Source organism: Galeopterus variegatus, unplaced genomic scaffold (assembly GCF_000696425.1).
Source record: "Galeopterus variegatus unplaced genomic scaffold, G_variegatus-3.0.2 Scaffold7692, whole genome shotgun sequence".
NCBI classification, from domain to species: Eukaryota; Metazoa; Chordata; class Mammalia; order Dermoptera; family Cynocephalidae; genus Galeopterus; species Galeopterus variegatus.
Window position 1 is genome coordinate 30,851 of NW_007733803.1, and position 11,698 is coordinate 42,548.

Consider the following 11,698-nt stretch of genomic DNA (forward strand, 5'->3'; position numbering starts at 1 on the left):
CAGAGTTTTCACTTTTTAAAAAAGTATTTCATTTATGAAAGGCTGAAGGAAAATAAAAGTCATCATGCTGAAATCTCCACCCTAAATTTAGTGGATCTGGTGTTTATTTCTGTTTTAATACCTGAGGTTGTCAGTCTAGATACAGCTGCGTATTTAACTTTTTTATTTTATATTATTATTATTGTTGTTGTTGTTGTTGTTAATTATTAATATTTTGCATATACTTTTTCTTCTTCACCCTCAGCAAATGAGAAACAAAACTGACAACACTGGGGGAAAGTCCAGAAATCAAACATTCATTTGTGAGAAATAAAGAAATTTTATTCTTTTACTAAGAGCTTCCATAAAGAATTGTTGTAGCTATTATTGGTGGCATTTATGAGGGTCCTTCAATAAGTTTATGGAAAAATAGAATTAAAAGATAATACAAATCTTTCCAGGAACTTTTTTTAAGTACCCTCATATTTTAAAGTTATTTTACAATCTCCACAAGCAACTGCAGTATATTTAAAAAATGGCTATGAATTATCTTTAACAGAAATATGTCTCAAAATACATTAATATACTTCCCAGGGATAATACGCATATGAATTGAGATGCACATCACATTGTTTTAAGTTAAAATTTGAAAAACAATAATGGTACATAAGTCACAGAGACCAAAAATTGGGAACTAGGTGATACGTATTTTTTTGGTGGAAACACACAGAACAAAACACAATACATTGTTTTTGTGAGCAAAGTACATCTATCTCCAGAATATTTTCTGCTGTTTTACTTAATGCAACGGGATAATGCCAGAAGAGCGGACATAAAATGCTTTTGTTTGAAAAGGCTGCCCCAAGCAACAAGTTGAAATGTAAGTCTAACTTATCATATTTTCTAGTCATATGGAACCATTTAAAGTTAAATAATTTGACGTTTTTCTCATTAAAATTCAACTGTGATGTATGTGTGATTCCTCCTATTTTTAAAATTGTGAAAATTAAAGAAAAGGCATTTTATATATGTTGTAGCAAATCTCGGACAAGTAGTCAGGTATGTGCTTTTCACTACAATATTTTTGGATTTAAATATCCCAATACTTATTCATCTTTGTGAATTTTAAGATGACATGATATGAGAACAAGTGGTAGAAAATTAATTGGAAAATAAATGACTTACTTTGGCAGTAATTTTAGACATGATAAATTTAGCCCAAAAATCAATGCAATTGCTTCTTCCTTTTACTTAAACAGTATTTACTTGGGTTCAACTTCATTGTCACTGAGTATCCCACTACTACCATGGAAATGATTATGTCCTAAGAAAGAAAAGGTTATCTCATTGGATGAACACAATTTTCACAAATCAATTTTCACAAGATATTTTTTCTAGTATCCATAAATGAAAACTGAAATGGAAGGGATGTCATCAGATTTGAACATATACAGGATTCAGTTGAGGAATGTGACTGAAATCACCATGTTTATATTGACGGGATTCGCAGATGATTTCGAGCTGCAAGTCTTCCTTTTTTTGCTATTTCTTCCAATCTATCTTTTTACTCTGTTAGGAAATGTAAGATTGGTTGTATTTGTCATTGGAGATTCTGGGCTCCACTACTCCATGTACTATTTTCTGAGTGTTTTGTCAGTTTTGGATGCCTGCTATTCTACAGTTGTCACCCCAGAAATGTTGGTCAATTTGCTAGCAGAGAATAAATCTATTTCATTTCTTGGATGTGCAGCACAGATGCTTCTCTTTGTGACTTTACGGACCACAGAATGCTTCCTCTTGGCTGCAAAGGCTTATGATCACTTTGTACCCATCTACAACCCACTTCTGTATTCAGTGAGCATGTCTCCCAGAGTCTATGTGCCACTCATGGTTGTGTCCTATATCGGTGGCATTTTACATGCTACCATACATACGGTGGCCACATTCATCCTGTCCTTCTGTGGATCTTATGAAATTAAGCATGTTTTTTGTGATATTCCTCCTCTTCTTGCTATTTCTTGTTCTGACACTCACACAAGCCAGCTCTACACTTGTACTTTGCTGGCTTTATTGAAATAGTCACTATCCTGATTGTCCTGATTTCCTGTTGTTTTATTCTTTTGGCTATTCTGAAAATGTGTTCTTCTAAAGGGAGGCAAAAAGTGTTCTCTACATGTGGCTCCCACCTAACTGGGGTGACAATTCATCATGGAACAATCCTCTCCAGTTACATGAGAATAAGTTCCAGCTATGCTTCAGACCACGACATGATAGTGGCAATATTTTATACTATTGTGATCCCCATGCGGAATCCTATCATCTACAGTTTGAGGAACAAAGACATAAAAGAAGCAATGAAAATAAATTTGAGAGAAATTGGTTAATAATTAAAGTATATGTTTAGAATTGAGTAAACATAAAAAAATATTGGCATCAGTTCATATCTCTGAAAACTGTCTTGGAGTTAGTTAATAGTGAAAGTATATACTAGAATATTTCAAAATATTAATCAGCCCTCTAATGCAGCATTTTTCATATTTAAATAAATTGTCTCATGTTTATGCTTAGTATGTTGTTCAGAGAGATCCATTTAAATAAATATTCTTTGAAGTAAATTTATTGCTGCTGTTAGTAGTTTCGTTAATTGTTTTTCATTCACTATCCTTTTACTTAAACAGTATTTACTTGGGTTCAACTTCATTGTCACTGAGTATCCCACTACTACCGTGGAAATGATTATGTCCTATGAAAGAAAAGGTTATCTCATTGGACAAAAACTTACTTTGAGAAACAAAACACTGACTATGTTGTAGACAAGATATTATCTTTCAAAATACAAACTGTATGAACATGCAGAACCTTAAAATTTAATTTTCGGTTTATGATATGTTGAGTAAACTACTAATTCCTTTCGGGCATTATTTCCCTAAACTTTTTGTAAAGCATCAGTGCTTTCACCATTCCTCCACCAAAGCTTCATCGTAAATTTGATGTTTCGTCTTGCTTCATTTTTAGCAGAATTCATGCTGCTCTTATAGGGACTTTTTTCAGATTGATGTCTTGCCCTTCTTAGAACCTCAAAATAGGTTCTGTTCAGACATGTTGTGATGAGTTAGTATGAATTTATTTTGGTGCAAAAATACTTTTGCAACCTATGCATTTTTTTTTCATAATACATATTTTACGTGATGGTTTTGAAGACCCCTTCTGTATGTGTCTGTATGTATGTGTGTGTGTGTGTGTGTGTGTGTGTGTGTGTGTGTGTTTAGAGAAGATTGAGACACACAGAGAGACTGTAAGGAATTGGCTCATGTGATTACTGAGGCTAGAAAGTTCAAACTTTGCAGGTTGAGATGGCAGGCTGGAGACCCAGAATTGTTATTATTCCAGTTTGAGTCTAAAGACAGTCTCTTGAAACAAAAAAAGCCAATAACGCTGACAATGTCTGAGGCAGTATTGTAGAGAATTTTTTTTTTCCTTGTGGAAGGCTTGTCCTTTTGTGACATTTTGGTTTCCACCTGATTGAATAAGGCTCATCCATAAAATGGAAGACAATAATCTGCTTTACTCAAATTTCACAGATTTGAATGTTAATCTCATCTAAGACAGCCTCACAGAAAAACTTAGATTAATTTTTGGCAAATATCTGGGCACCTCACAGACAAATCTGTTAATACATAATATTATCTCTCCCAGATAAATACAAAAAGGAACCCAACCAACAAATAAAACACACCTAGAGCCTCCAGTATTACTAATGAAAATTGAAATGTAAGCAGAAAAGTAAAGAAATTCAGAAGAAAATACGTATTTTATACTAAAGAAACAACAATCATAAGAATTATAATAGACACCATAAGAAATAACAAGAAAGATATATTTAAAGTAGAGAAAGATAAAAACTGTCAACTCAGAATTTAATCCATACTGAAATATTTGAAAACTTTTTCAGGATGGTAACTATGTGCACAAATACATACACACACTTCTACACATGCACATGCACACACACATGCACAGAGACGGAAATAATTTAAACCAGCAGGCTTTAGCTTTAATACTTTTTCAGGCTGAAGAAGTATAATAACAGAAGGAAACTTGGGACTACATAAAGAAGTAACAACAACTGTTACAATAAAAGCAAATATTGGATTTTGAATATTAATTAATTCAAACAATAAATGACAGGAAAAACTATGCTAAGGCATTGTGGGTTTAAACAATAAATGGATGTAAAGTTCATGACAATAATCACACAAAAATGAGAAAGAAGAATTAGATCTATACTACTCTAAGAATTTTACCTTAAAAGTTATGTTGTATATTATTTTAGTTAGAGTATGATCTAGTAAAGATGCATTTTATAATCCCTATGGTCATCACTGAAAAGAGATAGGGCACACATTACTAATATCAGGAATAAAGGAAGATATATAACTATGGTCCCCACAGTTGGTAATTGGGAAATAATAGAGATTAACCACTGATTGCTAATACATTTGATAATTAAATGAAATGTATAATTTCTTAAAGATGATTACATCAGAATAAATGGGTAAGCTGAATAGGCTTGCAATTATTAAATAAATTGAGTTATTCCTTAAAAGTCATCCACATAGACAAAATTTGGGAATTGTTGGGCTGGCCCGGTGGCGCACTGCTACAGTGTGCCGCTTGGGAGCGTGGCGGCGCTCCCGCCGAGGGTTCGGATCCCACATACAGACCGGCCGCTCACTGGCTGAGCGAGGTGCGGGCCCAACACCGAGGGTTGCGATCCCGTTGCCGGTCCTGGTCTGGTACAGGCGCGACACTGAGGGTTGCGATCCGTTGCTGGTCACAAAAAAAGACAAAAAGGAAAAAAAAAAATTGGGAATTGTTTTTTTCAATGTGAAAATTTCAGCTTTTCCTCAGATTGGGATACTGACAGTGCTGGATGATACTTCTTTAGCAATGCAGAAGAGGGCCACAAGTGAGATAAAAGAGCAATAACATAGAGAAATCTGAGTCCCAGGATTACCTTGTAGGATAAGAGCCACCCACAAACTCTAGTCAACTAAGGTTTTCACAGTTATTTTAAAGTGTCCTTTTTTTCTTTGTTTTGCCACTCTGTTTTCAAATGTCTCTGCTCCAATAGCATAGCCTGTATCTTGACTAATACAGATTTTCTACCCTTGTCCATCCCATCGACTGATAAATTTTTACTTCTTTACTGAGTCATTTTTTCCTTTAAATATGTCTATACCTGAATGTTTGAGAAGATTTTGCTAGTAAAATCTTGTCAAAATCACACTGTGATTTACGGTGATTGAAAGGTGGGGCCTTGAAGAGATAATTAGATAGTGAGGAACATGCCCTAGTAAATGGATTGAAACTTTGATGATTTAATCCTGGTCATGGATGTGGCTCTGAAGGTTTTAAAAGGAGAATTTGTTTCACTTTATTAATATGGTATATCACATTTATTTATTTGCATATGTTGAACCAACCTTGCATCCCTGGGATGAATCCCACTTGATCGTGGTGAATAATTTTATGTATGTCTTGCTGTATTCTGTTTGCTAGTATTTTAGTGTGATGCATTTATATTTATCAAGGATATCAGCCTGTAGTTTTCTTCTTTAGTTGTATCTTTACCTGGTTTTGGTATCAAGATGATGTTCGCTTCACAGAATGAGTTTGGGAGAATTGGGTCTGTTTCAAACTTTTGGAATAGTTTGTAAAGAATCAGTGTCGATTCCTCTTTGAATGTTTGGTAAAATTCTGCTGTGAATCCATCTGGTCCTGGGCTTTTCTTTGTTGGGAGCCTTCTGATAACAGCTTCAATCCTTTATTGTTATTGGTCTGTTCATATTTTCTACATCTTCTTGGCTCGGTTTTGGGAGCTTGTGTGTGTCCAGAAATTTATTCATTTCCTCCAGATTTTCAAATTTGTTGGCATATAGTTGTTTATAGTAGTCTCGAATGATTCCTTGTATTTCAGATGTATCAGTTGTAATATCACCTTTTTCATTTCTGATTTGTGTTATTTAGATCTTCTCTCTTCTTTTTTTAGTTAGCCATGCTAATGGTTTGTCAATTTTATTTATCTTTTTCAAAAAAACAACTTTATGATTCCTTGATCTTTTGTATTGTTTTTTGGGTTTCAATTTCAATAAGTTCTGCTCTGATCTTAATGAGTTCTTTCCATCCAGTAACTTTAGGTTTGGATTGTTCTTGTTTTTCTAGTTCTTTAAGGTGAACTGTTAGGTTGTTCACTTGCCATCTTTCCATTCTTCTGCAGTAAGCATTTAATGTGATAAAATCCTTATCTCATACTGTACAGAAAAATCATCTCAAAATCGGTTCACAAAATCAAATAAAGACTTAAATGTATAAGTGATACTGAAAAACTCCTAGAACAAAGCATAGAATAAAATCTTCATGACATTGGACTTAGCAATAATTTCTTGAATATGATACTAAAAGCATAGGCAATAAAAGCAAAATGGACATGTGGGAAATCAAACTAAAAGCTTCTGTTCAGCAAAGAAAACAAAACTGCCAGGTAATTTGTTGATTCACATGTTTATTCATTTTTATCATAAATATTTTTTGAGTCTATAAAAAAAATAAAATAAAAGGAGAATGTGTGAGGAGGTTAGTCTCTCTCTCAGTCAGCCATTTCACCAAGTGATATCCTGTGTCACTGCGGAGTCATCACCAAGAACAAGGCCCTCATCAGATGTATTTCCTGGGCTTTGGACTTCCCAGTCTCTGAAACTCTATTCAATACATATTGTTTCTTACAAATTTAAAAAAAAAAAAAAGAAAAACCTCAGTTTTATATTCATAGCTCCAGAGGATGCCGGCAACATATACTTTTCAATGATTAATTAGTGTATAATTATTGTTTTTTTTTTTAAATATATAATTGGTACTGGTGGAGAAGGTCTGGGGAAGCCCAGTAGCCATCCTCAATCCACCCTGTCTTCTTACCAAGTTCTTGACTCTGCCACAGAAAAGAATTCAAGAGTAAAGTCTGAATAGAAAGTGAGAACAGTTTTAATGTAACAAATAAGTGATACAGATTTTATAGCGTAACTGTGGCTTAGCTCCAGAGACTGAGCAGGATCAACACCAAGTTTAACACAAAAGTAAGAAATACATACTTATAGTTTAGTACAAAGTGTAGGCTAGTTCCAGAGAGTGAGCAGCTACCCATTAGAAGAAGATTAACATAAAAATACAGCATACACACCTCACCAGTAAAATGCAAGTTGGCCCCAGGATTTTTCAAAATTGAAACATAATTGATTGTACATATCTGTGGGTACAGTGTTGGATATCAATACTTGTGAGCAATATGTGATGCCGAAATCAGGATAATTAGAATATTCAACATTATGCAATGTAATCCTTTTTTGTGTGCTACTATTTCAAATAAGCTTACTATCCCTTTACTTTTGTCTTCTCCTTTTTGAATTCTGTGTCTTGAATATTTGTTCTTTTGATGCTGTTTCGTAAATCTTGTGAGCTTTATTTCTTTTTGTACTTTTTTTTTTCTTTTTTCTCCTCTGACTGCATTTTCAAATAACCTGACTTGGAGTTCACAGATTCTTTCTTCTGTTTGCTCAGTTCCACTGTTGATGCTCTTTGTTGTATTTTTCATTGTGTTTATTGTAATTTTTCTGTGTGGGATTTCTTTATTTTAATTTTAGTCTCTATATTAAATTTCTAGTGCTGGTCACTTACATTTTTTCTTATTTTATTGAACTTTTTGCCTGTATTTTTCTTTTTTGAAGTTCACTGAGTTTCCGTAAAAACATTATCTTAAATTTTTCAGTCAGTTCATACATCTCTTCTTCTTTAGTGTCAATCGCTGGTATCTTATTTTGTCCATGTGATGATGTCCTGTGCTGTGGATTGATTGAATTTTGTCCCCCAAATTTTACATATTATAAGCTTAATATCCATTGTAACCATTGAGGCTGGGAAATCTTATTATGGGAATTGAAAGGTGGAAACTTGGGGTGGTGAATAGATTGTAGGACCACACTGTAGTAAATGGATTGATAATGGTGATCATGGGTGTGGTTTGGAGGGCTTTAAAAGAAGAGTGAATTAAGAAGTTAGTCTCTGCTCCACCTTTTTCACAATGTGATACACTGCCATCACCATCACTACCACCAAGACCTTCACCAGCTGTGTTCCCTTCACTTTGGACTTCCTAGCCTCAAAAACTGGAAGCAATAAATTTCATTTTCTTATAAATTACTAAGTTTCATGTATTTTGTCATAAGCAACAGAAACAGACAATACATTATGATTCCTTGATTGTTCTTGCTCCTCTGGTTATGCATTAACATGTGTGCATTTAAAGAAGTAGGTACTAATTTCAGTCTCGCAGACTGGCTTTGTCTAAGAAAGCCCTGTGACCCATGTAGCACTGGGGAATGCCAGAAGCCCACAGCAGTTTGGCTGGAATGGTGTTGTCAAAAGCCCAGGGCCTGCAGAAGCAGGCACAACACTAGAGCATGCCTGAGGCCCAGGTCCAGAGCAATACTAAGACACATCTGAAGTCATGATCCTATGAAGCCTGACTGCTGCTGAAGGCTGATCAGATCCCAGGGCCACTGATACAGGTCTGGTGGTGGTGCAGACTGAAGACTGAGATCATCACACAAGCCTGAAGCCTGGAACTGTGCGGTCCTCCCTGGTATGAGGGCAGGTCTAGATGCTCAGCCAGTAGATATTGGCTTGCAAACAGGACTTTGGGAGTCTGTTCAATACTGGGTTTTACTGTGATGCGCCCAGAGTTGGGGTCTAAGGCAATGTCCTATGCTCACTTTACTCTTTTCTTTTCCCAAGCAGACAATATTTCTCCCTGGTATGAGGGCAGGTCTAGATGCTCAGCCAGTAGATACTGGCTTGCAAACAGGACTGTGGGAGTCTGTTCAATACTGGGTTTTACTGTGACGTGCCCTGAGTTGGGGTCTAAGGCAATGTCCTATGCTCACTTTACTGTTTTTTTTTTTTTTTTTTTTTTCCCAAGCAGACAATATTTCTCCCTGGTATGAGGGCAGGTCTAGATGCTCACCCAGTAGATACTGGCTTGCAAACAGGCCTGTGGGAGTCTGTTCAATACTGGGTTTTACTGTGATGTGCCCTGAGTTGGGGTCTAAGGCAATGTCCTATGCTCCCTTTACTGTTTGTTTTTTTTTTTTTTTTTTTTTCCCAAGCAGACAGTATTTCTCTCTGCTGTGCTGCCTGAGCTTGGGAGAGGGGTGAAGTGGCTAAGGTAAATCTCTCCTTTCTGCCCTTTTTGATTCATTTTTTCTTATTATTGTGCTATAACCAGGTCCTGTGATCTCTCACCTGGTTTGTTTGATTAAAAGGTATTTTTGTGCATGGATAGTTGGTCGAATTGATGTTTTTGCAGGAGGAGAGAATTGCTAAAGCATTTTACCTTGCCATCTTGCTCCACCTCTTTCCTCAGTATAGTTTTTTATAAAACAAATATATTACAAAGTGTTTCAGAAAGGTAAAAATAAAAGTATGAGCAAAAATGCTTGTAGGCAATATACATAAACAACAGTATTGGTTGTAATTTTAATATCAAAAATATAGAATGCAAAATATAGCATTAAAATTAGCAAAAATGAGTATTTCGTGATGATAGAATCTAATTCACAGTGAAGAGCTAGGAGTGTTATCTATGCAAACAATGTAGCAACAAATATTGTAAATCATGTGTTTTCTTGTATAGGAGATGGGAAGAGAGAAATAGAAGCATTCTAATACTTAGAAAAGCCAATACACCACTAATAAAGTTTATGGTCTACAGAACATTAAGAAAAGAGAAACAACAATCTAAAAGTTTATTTATATAGATGAGATTGTATTAAATTTTGACCACAGCTAAGAAAGATTTCTTTCATTTCAACAAGTATGGTGGTATAACAATATAACAATTAGCTAAAAAGCAGATCTGAATGTAAAAAACAATATAAATTGCATTTTGTTTAGAAATAAATAATAAAATTAAAATAAAAACTTATAGTAGTCTATTTAGACATTTAAAGTTAAATTATTAAACCATTCCTGTCAAAAAAAAGAAAAATAATATTAATAATGAAAATTTGACCTACTAATATATGTAGGATGACACTAACACACTGTCCATAGGAAAATATATACAGCTCAGAAAGCTATAAAAAACAGAAAAAAAAAACTAATAGAAGAAAGAAGAGAAAGTAAAAGAAAAAACAATAAGCAAGGAAATCTTAAAGTAATTAATATTTAAATAAAAGTGCTTTCTGTTTCTTGTGTGTCACTTAATTAAAATAAACTATTTTTGCCAGTTTCTACTTAAAAAAATTCATTAAGGGAATATTTACTGAACAACAGTATGTGTCAAACATTGTTCTGGACTGGGAAGAATGCATTAGTTAATAAATGAAATATAAATTAAAATGCATATTATGCAAAATAGCAAATCATGGAATGGATATATTTAGGAAAGAAGGAACATGAAAAGATGCAAAGGAGGTAAATTGCAATTATCATAATGTAATTGATGAGGTTCCCACTAAGAAGTGATAAATATGAAAGGAACCTTGTGAACAGCATGAGAGAGCCTTCCAAAAAGGAGAAAATAAAAGCAGAAAAACTGTGGGAGAAATATATTGTGATAAGAGACGCTGTATATTTATATTGTTGAGATGTTTATTAATCCCACTTTAGGGAAATATCCTCAGATTGTACTCCATGTTTAGAGAGACTCAATTGAAATTAGAGAATAATGGTAGCCATGAAGTAAGGAAATGATTTTCAAATAGTAAATAATAATAACAATAATAATAATCGATAATAATAATGATGAAAATAATAATCATGAGAGAGAGAAGGAAAGAAAGAAGAAAGGAAGGCAGGTAAAAGGTAAATAAGACAAAAAGAAGAAAATGGAAAAATGGGATAAGGAGTGAGGGAGAGAAGAAAAAAACGAAGGACACTGCCATGTAAAATTACCATTTTTAATTTTTTTGAATTGACAAATAAAAATGTATGATTTTAATGTATAAAACAAAATGTTTGAAATATATGTACATTGCAGAATGCTTAAATCTAGCTTGCTGACATATGCATTACTTCACATAGGTTAGCAATTTTGCAGTGAGAATAGTTAACATCCACCTTTTTCATTTTCAGCTGACATATGCACTACTTCACATAGGTTAGCAATTTTGCAGTGAGAATAGTTAACATCCACCTTTTTCATTTTCAAGAACACAGGATATCATCATAACCTATAGTCACCACACAGTACAAGAGATCTTTTGAAATTATTCCTTCTATCTAACTGTAAGTATACATTCTTTGACCAACATGCCCCCACACACTTTTCCTTCCAGATACCCCAGCCTCTGGTAACCACCACTTTATTCTCTACTTCTGTGAAAACAACTTTTTTTTTACTCTAAACATAAGTTAGATCATGCAGCATTTGTCTTTGTGTGCCTGGATCATATTATGTTACATGTCACCCAGGTTTATCCTTGAAGACATATTTTCCCAATAAAAATAAGATCTGTTGGAAGGAGAGCTAAATGTGAGCATAGTGGAAACATTTTTCCGCACCTTCATTATTGGGCCTGGGTAATGAGAAATGGTGGCATCTGTAAATGTATTGCAGGGTGGCTGGGTCAAAAGAAAAAAAAAAAAAAAAAAAAAAAAAAAAAAA

General features: G+C 34.2%; 1 pseudogene; it reads left to right on the forward strand.

Annotated features, from left to right (window-relative positions):
- Window positions 1–1,386: 1,386 nt before the first annotated feature.
- Window positions 1,387–2,383, forward strand: LOC103607759 (annotated as a pseudogene).
- Window positions 2,384–11,698: the final 9,315 nt, after the last annotated feature.